The sequence below is a fragment of the Protopterus annectens genome, chromosome 1.part0, assembly GCF_019279795.1.
Source record: "Protopterus annectens isolate FY-2018-M chromosome 1.part0, PAN1.0, whole genome shotgun sequence".
Taxonomy (NCBI): domain Eukaryota; kingdom Metazoa; phylum Chordata; order Ceratodontiformes; family Protopteridae; genus Protopterus; species Protopterus annectens.
This window is the reverse complement of record NC_056725.1, coordinates 858,575,549-858,588,332: the sequence shown is the minus strand read 5'-3', so window position 1 is coordinate 858,588,332 and position 12,784 is coordinate 858,575,549. Positions and strand designations below refer to the sequence as shown.

The following is a 12,784-nucleotide window of genomic DNA, read 5'->3' as shown; positions in this document are numbered from 1 at the left end:
TTATTTTTCCAAGTGAAAGTAAACAGTACGGAAAGGTAGGAAGCCTAACAGGAAAAACAGTTGAGTGGATTAGTTTTTAAAGCTGCATGTGTGATTTTTCGAGGCTGTATCAACGAACAGGGACTAAAAGAGACAGCAGGGTGAGTAATCTGCTTTAATATCCTGTTGTTGTCCTTTAAGATTTTTGGCTCCAAGTTTAAAGCATGGTCCTATGACTATGAGAATATTTGATGGGTCATATGACCGGTCTTTTTATCTGAAGAAGTCTGACTAGGATATTGAGTTTACTTCTAGGGACTTCTTGTTTTTCAAAACACACGAGTATTACAGAGGGAGTTCAGATGTGGTCATCAGAAATGGTACAAGATCTTCACCAGAAGAAAAAAGAGACTATATTAGGTTATTGTATGTATACACATTCTTAAGGAAACAAGACTGAAGAGAGCCATGTACTGCAGGGAATTTTACAGAACTTAATTGGTAGCTGTTTTAAAAAAATGACATAGCTTGAAATAGCAAGGTGAATGGCCCAGGTGATACACAAGAAAACATTTCCCTGAAAAGGTGCTAATTGACTGTGCAAGCAGGCCTTTCTGAGATATTACAGTCAACAAACACTATCTGAGTTCAGGAATGCACAGGGCATGTGGAAGATTCTTGAGCTGGGGGATAGAATAAGCTGATGGCTAAGATGGTCCAACATCTTATGCAGTTGATATGAAAGTGAGCATACTTGGTGGGTAACCAAATCTGTGCAATCAAAATTTCTCTTTCATAGGCTAATGAATGTGATCAGTGGTTGTGATTGCCTGTAAAAATGGTCATGACAAAGAAGACAGAAACCTTATGGTAGTTAGATTGGCAAGTGCATAGGTAGGAAAAATAACAGTGTACTTGTGAGATGAAGTAGCAGGAAAATAACTCAATGTAACTAGAATCTGGGATAAAAAGTCTAACAAGAAGTGTGATTAGAAAGGACAGTGCAAAATGTTTGTTACCCTGGTAGCCAACAAGCAGTTTAATGGGTGGGATTTCAACTCAATTTTAAGGTGCTTGTACTCAACTCAGTGAATGGTATTAACTATTAAAAATAATCTCAGGTGTGGTTTCTGTGTGTGTGTGTGTGTTTTTCTTTTCTGTGACTTGAGTGACTATGAAGTTAGTACCTTTAAGTAAAGGGGCCATGGAATGTAGGTTATTTACTCTTCACCCAAAATATTTTTCTTAACATTTTTGTTGGGTTGAAGGGTTGATCATTTTTTTAATCCATTTGAAACTTCAGAAATGTGGACACTGATGGAGGTGGTGTAGATTGCAATATATTGCTACATCTTTGAAATGGGATATGATATGTTAATGAAATGAAACAAGACGGAACAATAGATGGGGATAATAAATCAACCATAATTCTGCTGTGGTGTGTAGACTGTGTGCATGAATTCTTTTTAGTAATATAGTGAAAAGTCTAGAAAAAAATAAAAGTAGTAATATTCTTTGCACAATTAAAGGCAACTCTTTTCTTTTTTTCCAGTTTTGTTGTGCTGCAGTAGATTTAGGTTATGGGACTTTTTCCACTCCAGGGCATGCCATTTTGTATCAGATATTCCTGATGTTCTGGCCAGCACAGCCTACTTGCGTCATCATGGCACATGTTGGTGTATCAAATACCTATATATGGCATACACATTCATGTACAGAGTGAGATACATTTCCATAAATTCCCTTCTTTCCTACCTTATATGTGAGAGTGCTTCAGAGTTCATTCTTCACTTTTTTCCCCATTTTTTTGAAGCAGTTAAGCAATCCACTCATTTTTGTAAATCATTCCACTTTTTTCTTTGAAGCATAGGCTAGATTCAGAAAACCTTGCAGTTTTCACAAGAGCTGTTGGACACTAAGGACAAAGAAAGTTGACTGGCAGTGATTCAGAAAACTTAGGAGCTGACTACAGCCAACTTGTAACTTCCAATACAAGGTACTTTTGCTTAGCTAATGCGGTGAGTGAGTGAGTGAGTGAGTGTGTGATTCATAAATTGTACAACAGAGTGATGCCATACCTGCAGCTTTGCACTGCATGCAGAGGACAATATGATAAACTTGCAACAACTACAGGTTAAATATAAACATTCTAAACTGAATTTGATTACACTGCTCCCCAACCATTTATTTTATTTTTACATTCCGTAACTAGACTGGCTGTATGCTGAACTCCACAACCTGGAGTATGTAAGGACCATGTTTTGTGACATTGTTTGTAAAGTAGTCTTATTAGATTCCCACATTGGCTGTGTTTGGAATTCTAACTAAGCTGTTTTTAGCCAGGCAGATTTGCAGAATTTCTTGATGAGCTGCTTTATGATTTTTCTGAATTTGTTCCGAAGTCTTTAGCTTTGTCTTCTCCCGTGCATTTGTAAGTGTATGTTGCAGCATCAGATGCCATTCCTGGAATTTCAAGCCAGATATTAGTTAAGTATCTGTAAACAATGCAAGATGTTTAACCTAGCAGTCTTTTGAAACAAGAATTTAGGAAGCCAACTTTTAGAAACATGAGGTTGCTATTGCTAAACATGGCACATCTTCCATGGTGAGAGTTTTCTCCCCCGAGTCATCTTTTACCTTGATTAACGACTCAGAGGCTGTCCCATCAGAGATAGAGGATTGTGATTTTTTTTTTTCCATTAACCTATTATTTTCCACAGGGCATCACTTGAGGCTTTATGGAATATTGAAGGAGAGTTTTGTTTGAAAAGCACTTTTGCTTTTCCTCCAGTTAGGGCTTCGATCATTGCCCACCTGTCCCAGAAAACACAGACCCACCTGCACAGGATTATTCTTGATTTTCCTGGAACCTTAGGATAAAAATCTAAAGGTGGATTCCTTAATAGTTTCTGCTGAATAATAAATCTGTAAGACCACAGTTTCTGGCTCCGTTTCCTCTGACAAAAAAATTGCATTATGGAAAGTTTGACAAAATAGCCTATTTTTTGTCACCTTTTGTTCCTCAGGAACTTGCCTGGTATGGCCATTGCTAGTCTGCCAGTCTTTCTCAGATTCTCAGAGAACCTTGCAGTTTCCACAGGTGTGCTGTTAGATGCTAACAGCGATCCTAATAGAGGTAGTTGTTTGCCTCTCTCTCGTTATCTGTATGTCTTGAGTGCTTCCTTAGGCCATAAATTTACTGAAAAACTTCTCTTCAGAGCTTCCAAAATGGATTTTTATGTGATGGGGTAATCTTTATGCCATAGAAGCTTTTACCTAGGTTCCTTGTTAATCTGTGGAGAAGTTTTTTCGTTTGGCTTTGTATGCTCCTCCTTTGTGAGGAGATGAGGTAGGCAACTCTGGGTGCTCCGTTTAGGATCAAGAACCTCTGTGAACCTTACTGAATATTTTTAGCAGCATAATTCTGCTCAAGGATGTTGGATGCTAAGATGGCAGGCAGGTTTTCTTGCTTCATACCAATTTGTCAGAACATCACTAGTCAGCTCTGTTGGCATACATAGATAAAACCCTTAATGTAATCTTATCAATGTGGGGTTGACTGTTTAGGGACAGAAATGAGGTAGATCAACCTACTAATTTTTCTTCAGGACAGGGTGGGAGCCATGCTGATGATGTGCTGCCAAATCATGTAATCTCCTGCTGTGATAGCAGAGCCATAGAACCAGTTTACATGCATGTTAGCTGGCAGTCAGCTTGAGAGACATGCCACCACATAGGTGTGGAGGGGACCCTCTGCACCCTTTCATGCTCCCTGTGATGTCAGCACAGAACAGCACATCAAAGAAAAAAGGAAAAGGCCCTGGTGCGAGTAGTGTGTATGATGCTACAGGCACACCTAGCTCCTTTGTGCCTGCCAATAAGCTACTGTCCACTTTCTCTTTCCACCCTGTTAAGATGGGCCACACCAGGGAATGGTACTTGCATAATGACTCTGTTCTATTCTCTGTTCCACCCTGTCTGTTGGCCCCATCCAGACAATAATATAAAGAAGAGTCAATTGGGGACTATAGGAGGGATTGTCTACAAGCTAATGCTCCAGCTGGAGTGCTCAGTGGATTAAAAAAATGAGGGCATTACAGGAATGGTGAGTATCAAATAATCATAAAGTACTGTATGGAGTTGGTGGTTTCCAGTGTCCTTAACTAAAAAAACAGCTGGTGTTGCAGAATACAAATCTTAGGCTCCCTCTGGGGGGAACGTTTGGGCGGACCCCACCCCCCAACATGGAAGTCTGGAGTTCTTTCTGTTTGCAGCTTCACTAATTCCTAAGAAAGCTTGTAAAGCTTTAGTTTGCTGCTGGATTTCAGTTCCTTCATATATCAAATGAAATACCTGAGGTTCAAAATGGTGACATTTCCTTCCCCCTTGTGCCACAGAATAGTTTGATGTGTTATATTAACATGCTGTTTGCTTCCTAGTACATCAAGTCATTTGAAATATTGGAAATGTCTGTACATTACCTTAGAGATGCAGTACTTCCATGTGTTCCACTGTGTTCATCTTTGGCCTGTTGTCTGTCTGTCTAGCATTCACCCAACTTCCTTACGGTGTTTGCCTTGTCTTTGCTTGGGTTATTGTTTACTAATGAGAATTTTTGAGCATTCTCTAATCTTGCTGTACATGCCTACTCTTTCCTTCTGTCATTCTTTAAACACTTCCTTCAGCTTGAGGACCATTCATTAGAGCTGTCTGGACTCCAAGTGCTGCACAGCCTTTCTGCCACAGTCGCTTACTTGAAAGTTTGAATGTTTGGTTTGTTGGGTTTATCAGCAAAATACATTCTAGGCACTTGCATTCTTCACTCTGCTAGGCCTCATGATAGTTTTTGTCTTCGCAATTCCTTATATCATTTGGTAGTCAGTTGTGTGTTGACAATAGTTAGAGTCTGTATACATCACATCCTGCTCATTTTCGACGTCTGTCAGTAATCTTTAACTTGATGGAGCTTACCACCCCACTTAGAGCAATTTACTTTGTCCTCTTTTTAAGTCTGGCTAAGTCTTTACCTTGGAAAATGTCTTAGGTGGATGGAAAGTTTTATATCCCATGGTCCTGAAGCCTTCTGGAGAGTGCTGCACTCATCTTTTTAGAGAAGAGGAAAACTCTTTTCTTCTGTCTCGAAGTCCTTTCTTGCTAAGAACCCTTAAGTCAAATAATTCTGTCTATTGTGTACTAAATTAATCTGTATGGAAACATTTTCACTGTGATACTGGATGGTTGTGTAGTGCAGTGCCATTGTGGCAGTCTGCATTTTTTTTAAACAAAAAGCTGATTGGCAGACAGTCTACATCCATATCGAGTTCTGGATTCCCATTCTATCCAAAATACTATATAAGCTCTCTTCACCCAATAGGATCACCTGGAAATAGGCCTGTATGCTGATCATCAGAGCAAATGAAAGATTTTCTTCACCTAATTTTGTTTCCATATGCAAAATTATGGAAATTGGGAGGTGGACACATTCTTCTTGCAGTGAGAAGACCAGTTTGTGCATGTCCCACTCCACCACAAATGCTGTCAAGTTCTTATCTTTTTCGAGTGATGATCTTGGTGTTGCACCTGCAGCCACAAAAGACCCGGAGAAAGCCACCATCTTTTGTGGAGATATCCTTGACAAGCAAGTGAGTGAGACTTTTGTTGGCCTCAGGGGAAGAGGTAAGTGAATGTTCTTCAGTCATTGGGGATAGAGAACCTCATTGTTGTGTAAGTATGCGTACTAAGGGTCGGTCATTTTCCAGAGAGTTTCCCAGGAAAGGTGATCTTAGGGAGAAATCTTCTAGTCTCCAGTCCCTGTGTCTATGGACAGGAAATATTTATTGGAATTTTCTAAGGAGCTCATTAGTGCCTTTTCCTTGCCCTCTACTTTATCAGGCAAGGAAAGGCACTTTGATTTGTAGTTAGAGGAGAATTGATTTGTAGTTAGAGGAGAAGGCATGGCAGGGGATGCTTGTACCTGTGGAATTTCTTCTCAATCAGAACTTTCTGATTCTGTGGAAAAGACTTTCTCTAAGATGAAAGATTTTTTTTTCATTAAGACCAAAATTAAATTCCCATGGCATAAAAATGTATTACAACTTATTATAGTTGGCTATGCCTAAAACTGTAGCTATTTTTTCCTGTCTTGCATGCATTAGAGAATGTTTTTCCTCTCTTTTCCTAGCATGCCTGATAGTTAACCAGGTTATGCAAGTTCTACAAGTTAATAAGTGTTTGTTCTCAAATTCTAAAGCCGATTCTACAGTCATTTCTTCATCTAAAACAGTTTTTGCGAAGCAGATACTGATGCTAATCCCATTCCCTCTGGCAAGGATGGGAAAATGTTTGTTAAACAGGAGAAGAAAGTGTATTCTTCTGCTACTTTTAACATTTAGGATTTTAAACTGTTGAGTTCATATGTTAAAAGTCTGTGTACTTATGATGCCTCTGACTCTTCTTTTTCTACTCAAAACCTTCCTGAATGTTAAAATTGAAATTTTAAGTTCTTCCTTAGATCAGGATGTTCTTTTTGGCCCTTCTGCAGCTGAGGTACTCAAAAACTTTGCTAAAAGAAGAAAGTTGATTCAAAGAGTGACTCCTATTTGTCAACCCTCTTTTTTAAAGGAAATAGCAATTTCCTGTCCTTCTCAGCTACCTTTTTCAAAAAGCAACAAGGATTCATCACATAGGAATTTAAACAGCAATGACAAAGTGCTACAAAACTAAAGTAAAAGCCTCAAAAACTCAGGGACATTCCTCTCAGTCAGTATATATGGCAATGTGCCTGCCCAGCTGCCCCCGGTAACCCCTCCATCTTTCTCTGAAAGTTCAACCTTCGTGGCACCATATTTAAAAATAGATGATAAGATCATTTACTCAGTGATTAAGTAATAAAGATAAGAAAGTGATTTGCTTAAAAATGTGTAAGAGTAGGTAAGTATTTTGTTGATAATGTAATGTGGTGTTTAATTTTATCTTTTTTATTTTCCTTAAGTGATGCGTTTTGTACAGCAGTGCAGAGTTTGTAAGAAAGCCTTGTGGTATAAAGGGGTGAAACTTTGGCTCTGACCCAGACAACCCAACTTGCATGATTATTTTAGCCCCAGGGAGGGACAGGAGTAAGCAGTTGTAGTTGGTTTACCTCTCCAAAAAAGGGAGACTGTCCAGCATGCTACACCATTATGACCCTCTGAAAGCCTGAGGGTAGTGTTGCAGGAGTAAAGTACTGTGGGTAAAATTGTCTTTGACCTGAAGCTAGGGATTATTGAATGTGTTTAAGCTTGCATTTCAAGTTACTAATCTCTCACAAGAGGCCCATCATCACTGAAATTGGGGTGGGGGGGTAGAGGGGGTTACCACCAAAATACACTTCACTGCAGAAGAAACAAAAAGGCCATACGCATTATTTGTATGTGGTGCTCATGTAAAGATGTAAACAGTGGATGACTAAGGTTTAGGTGTTATAAAGAAATTAATAACTTGCCCTTAATTTTTATCAGCCTGTGCCACAAGCTGTTTACACTCATCTAAACTATCACCAGCTGAGGCAGATAAGGCCAACATTTAACTTCCTTTCAGAAAGATGGCACCTCAGCACTGATCAGTCTGTTTTTATTTGCCACCTGCTAAGGTCTTGGTGTGACTCTAGAACTTAGAAGCTTCTTAACTGCTCACTATCAGAGGTGATTGTGTAGCATGTTGAGCCTTTGATACTACTTCTCATAGTTACCTGTCATCCACTCTCACTGCTTAGTAGCGGTAGTAGCAGTTAGTATTTTGTTTTATGAACTGTATAAACTTTTAAAGGATGGGATGTTCTTCATGTTTCACTGTTGCAGTCATTACATTTGGGTTATCTGCCTGCAGGTAGCCCTCAGACGGCCTGAATATCAAAGTCTTAGATTCCTGCGTTGGATGCTGTCTCTCTCTCTTTGCATGTCGTCAGGTTGTCAGGGGTATAAAACATGTGCCGACGCCATTACATCAGTCTTTCTTGCCGCGCGGTGCCTGGAGCAGAAGCAGTTCACAAGTGCCGGTTGGCCGACTCCTGAAATTTTCGTTTTCGAGTTTTAGAACCGAAGTCTTCAAAAAAGCTAAGTACCCGGTTAGGGATCCTTTTCCTTGCTCTTAACTGATGTCAGTAAAAGTAAACAATTGTCTTACCTGTGGAAAGCAAATACCTCATAAAGATTTTAATTCGTACTGCATCCCTTGCTTAGGCCCAAACCATGACGTCCCTCGCTGTCGGTTTTGTGCCTTATTCAACCCTGAACCATTTGTTGTCTGTATATTTTCGCAGCAAATTATTTTGGTACTCACTTTAAATATCCAGAAATGGCTTTGGTAAGCCATCCGACTACCGATATTCTGAAAAAATGAAAGAATAAAGACAGAGACAGACCGCATAGGTCCAAAACTGCCGACAATGCTTTCGTTAAGCTAGTCGCCAGTTCGCCGGTACTCAGTGAGGCACTTTCGCAGCCCCTGATACCCGCTACTTCAAATTCGCTGGCCTTTTACTGAGACCCATTTGGAGTCCAGTATGCCGCAAGATGCTTCGTCGACTATGGAACCTGTGGATGTCTCTACCTTGGATGGGTCCGGAGCCACTGTGCAGGCACTGGCTTCTGAGGGTGTATTCATGCCTACAGATTTGCGTTTTAAACCAACTCCATCAAGGCCTAAAACCGATGTCCAAACAGCATGGTCAGGCCCATATGCCTAAAAAACAAATGCTTAGAGTGTCTGAAGACCTTATTACTTTAATTAGGGGAAGCCAGCCTTCCCCCTCTAAGAGAACTAGAACTGATTTTCCTTCTGATTCTTCTGATCAGGATTCTGAAATTTCTGTTTCTTCTGATTACCATGATTTTCCCTTATCTACCTATGAGGATTCTGATGCAGAGGATTCCATTCCCTCTGCTTCCCCTCCAGAAGATTTTTTCTTTTGGTGAAACCTTGCACACTCTTAGGGAACATTTCCGCTGGGAAAGCCAGGATTACTCTGACTCCAAAAAGAGGCTTAGGGAATTCTTACTCCTCCCTCAATACAGGCCTTTAGCTATCCCTCCTGTTCTGGACATTGTAGATGATGCCTTCTTGGAATCTAGCCTGGCCCAGATACTTTACCTCCAGCTCCCAGAAAACCTGCCAGGTATTACAGAGTACCTGACTCTCACAAGTTGCTCTTCAAGAATCCTACTGCGGATCCATAAACCATTTCCCGAGGACCAAAGGGCATTAAGGCTACTGCTGCCAAAAACCCTACCCCCTCTGATAGCGATTCCAGGGCCTTAGACAGGTGGGGTAAGAAGGTATACTCGTCTGCTACTTTGGCCATTAGGGCCTTAAATTGCCAGTTTCATATGTTAAAGTATCAGCAGCATATTATGGGACTACTTAAACAGAAAATGATGTTGATTCCTGACTGTGCTGAACATAAAGAATTACAGGATTTAATGCATGCTGATGAACAAGTTGGTAAACATACTTTGCAATGTGGTTTTGACTCTTTAGAAGCATCTTGCAGGGCTGCTGTCACTGGGTCTGTACTTAGAAGGCATGCTTGGCTTAAGGAGCAAAACTTGCCATATCATGTTAAAGCTAAATTACCGGATGCTCCCTTAAACCAAGACCACCTGTTTGGCAACAAGGCACAAGAAGTCCTTAAAAAGATGGAGGAAAAGCTAAACATTGGTTACAGTCTTAGGCTGCACACAGGCCTAAGCAGTGGGGGGCTCCCACTTACAAAGCTGGAAATAGTAAGACACCCCCCTATGGAAAAATGTCACAATGACTTAACCTTAACCCTTCCAAGCCCTACTCAACTGCCTGCTCCCTTAGGAGGAAAGCTCGCCCTGCATGCAAAAAACTGGGAACTTATTACCCAGGACAAATGGGTTTTAAATATAGTTTTCCAAGGATACAGATTCCACTTCCACACTTTACCAACCCCAAACGGTTGGCCAGACCTACCCCCAAATCAGTGGGCAGAGGCTCAACAGCAGGTTCTCGCTCTTCTAAGTATCGGGGCTATTCAACCTGTCCCAGCAGAAGAAAGGGGACAAGATTTTTACTCAAGACTTTTCCTGGTACCCAGAAAAGACAGCTCCTGGCATCCTATCCTGGACCTCTCTATTGTAAACACCTTTATGGTAATCCCAAAATTCAAAATGCTAACATTTCAACAACTGCTTCCTGTGCTAGGCAAAGATGCCTGGTTGGCAACCTTAGACTTAAAGGAAGCTTACCTGCACATTCCAATAAGAGAATCTTGCAGGAAATACCTACGCTTCAGAGCAGGCTCCATGCACTATCAATTCTCTGCACTACCCTTTGGCTTATCTACTGCGCCCAGGGTATTCACAAAGTGTCTAGCTCCTGCCATTGCATTTTGCAGACAGAGAAATATTCAAATATACCCATACCTGGACGATTGTCTAATTCAGGCAGAAAGCCAGGACATGCTATTAAAACATCTGGCATTTGTAAAGAAGCTTCTAACCTCGCTGGGGTACACTATAAATGAAAAGAAATCTCATCTGGTACCCTGCCAACAGGTTGTAATCCTGGGAGAAAGCTTGAACACAACTTCCCAGATGGCTTACCTCACACCAAAGAAACAAGTTTATTTGACAGCCTACTTCAAACTACTAGCCACAAAGACTCAGCTGTCTGCAAGGAAAATTTTGCAAGCCCTGGGGTTCATGGCCTCTTGCATTCTTCTAATTCCATATGCAAGACTGCATATGAGGAAACTACAGTGGTATCTAAAAAGCCTGTGGTGTCAACATTCTCAGGACCTGGAGTCAGTGATTCCTATCATTCCTTGTCTAAAGGCAGAGTTCCTTTGGTGGGCAGAGGCCTCCCATCTCAGCAAAGGGTTCCCTTTCAATCTACCCCCACCGCTCAAACCCTGACTGCAGATGCATCAGACTGTGCATGGGGGGCTCACTTGGCAGGGCAGTGCATTCAGGGGAAATGGAACCCGAGTCAGATGCACCTGCATATCAACCAAAAAGAGAGGTCTACACAATTCTCTGACAGCCTTCAAAAACCACATCCTTCCAGGACAATTATTGTTAAAGACAGACAACACCACAGTTATGTGGTACCCTCTCTGCAGGCTAGCCATGGCTTTGTGGAACACAGCCTTGAGCTACCAGGTGCACATACAAGCTCAATTTCTGCCAGGCAAGCTAAATTCACTGGCAGACGACCTAAGCAGAAATCTCATGGACCCACACGAATGGAAACTGGAACCAAAAATATTCAACCTCTTGAGAAACAAATGGGGGACTCCAGAGATGGACCTTTTTGCCTCCCCCCAAAACTACCAATTGGACAAATTCTGCACAAGGACTCCCCACAGTCAAGCTTGGAAAATGAATGCCCTGTCCTTCACCTGGGAAAGCCTCTCGGTTTATGCCTTCCCCCTCTGCCTCTCCTCTCGAAGGTTCTGCTAAAGATCAAACAGGACAAACCAAGGACAATTCTTATTGCACCAGACTGGCCTCGCCAGCACTGGTACACCCTCTTGCACAGCATGATATTGCTGGATCCATGGCACCTACCTCAGACACCTTCCCTGCTTTCCCAGCAGGCGGGCCAGGTTCTGCACCCTCAGCTTCAAACCCTGAACCTTGCAGCCTGGCTAATTCCTTGAGCTCTCCAATAGCATCCCTCGGTAAGCAGGTGCTAGACATCATTCTAGAAGCAAGGAGACCTAGTACTAGAAAATCCTACGCTAAAAAGTGGAAACTGTACTGTTTTTGGAGCCAGACCCAGGGTATGGGCACTACGGTGCCCAGTTTACCTCATATTCTTCAGTACTTAGAAATGCTCCACAAGGGCCTATCCTTCTCGTCAATTAAAATTCATGCCTCAGCAATTTCAGCACATTATAATACTGAACCACCCCTCTTCTCTCACCCACTGTTAAAGCAATTCCTCAGAAGGGTTAAAAATTGAAGACTCAACCCCCCCCCCCCCCAAGGTGAGGCCCTACTCCAGCCAGGGACCTTAACTTTGTATTGGAAAAGCTTACTCTCCCTCCATCTGAACCAGCTGCAACTGCAGAGTTGAAATTCCTTTCTTGGAAAACAGCCTTCATTCTAGCCATCACTTCAGCAAGAAGAGTGTCTGAACTGTAGGCCCTCATGGCAGTGGAACCCTTCATTATCTTCCATGCAGACAGGGTTTCCCTCAGGACCAATCCTTCCTTTATGCCCAAGGTGGTGTCTAGTGTGGCCCTAAATCAGTCCACAAAACAAAGGAGAATGAATTATGCATTATTTGGATGTGCACAGACAACTTGGATTTTATTTGGACAGGACAAAACCTCTCTGAAAATCTGAGCAGCTGCTAGTTGGCTTTGCTGCAGGGGCAGAGGGGAAGGCCATTTCAAAGCAAACCATTTCTAAATGGCTAGCCCATTGCATTCATTTCTGCTATGAGCACCATGGAAAACCTACCCCACAGGGGAGATAAGATCACATTCCACCAGGGCTGCATCTACCTCTACAGCCTTTCTCAGAGGGGTCCCTACCAGGGACATTCTAGTAGCTGCTACCTGGAGCTCGGTTCATACCTTCACCAAGCATTACCACATACCTATTTTTTCTAAATCCAGAGCTGGTTTTGCCACTGCCGTATTGCAGGGCTTAATAGCTGGTCCTAATGCTCTCTAACTTCTTCCTCCCTTCCTTAGGTTTGGAAATCTACCCAAATGTAATGACTACAACAGTGAAACACGAAGAACATAGTACATTTGTGTACGCTCACCATAAACATAGATGTTCAAGTGTAT

General features: G+C 41.8%; 1 protein-coding gene across 1 annotated transcript in view; it reads left to right on the top strand.

Annotated features, from left to right (window-relative positions):
- GNPAT (glyceronephosphate O-acyltransferase) overlaps positions 1-12,784 on the top strand; it is a gene marked incomplete in the record, with an annotated part of 1,227,276 nt that overhangs the window by 298,707 nt on the left and 915,785 nt on the right.